Raw genomic sequence first — 280 nt, 5'->3', positions numbered from 1 at the left:
GCATCCTGGGCTGCATCAGAAATAGCATGGGCAGCATGACCAGGAAGGTGGTTTCTCCCCAGTGCTCATCATTGGTGAGGCTGCACCTCAAAACTGGGGTCAGTCCTAGGCCACTCACAAAAAGAAGGACATTGAGGGGCTGGAGCTGGTGACCACAGAGGTCTAGGTGTAGTGAAATGAGGCAATGAGGCAATCAGGTGTGGCTAATTATGAGGTGGGAGGCGTGAGCTCGTGCCAAGCCCACCTGTGCCCAATTAAGGCCTATCAGAACTGCACATGA

The sequence above is a fragment of the Calypte anna genome, chromosome W (assembly GCF_003957555.1).
Source record: "Calypte anna isolate BGI_N300 chromosome W, bCalAnn1_v1.p, whole genome shotgun sequence".
Taxonomy (NCBI): domain Eukaryota; kingdom Metazoa; phylum Chordata; class Aves; order Apodiformes; family Trochilidae; genus Calypte; species Calypte anna.
This window is presented reverse-complemented; position numbering follows the sequence as displayed.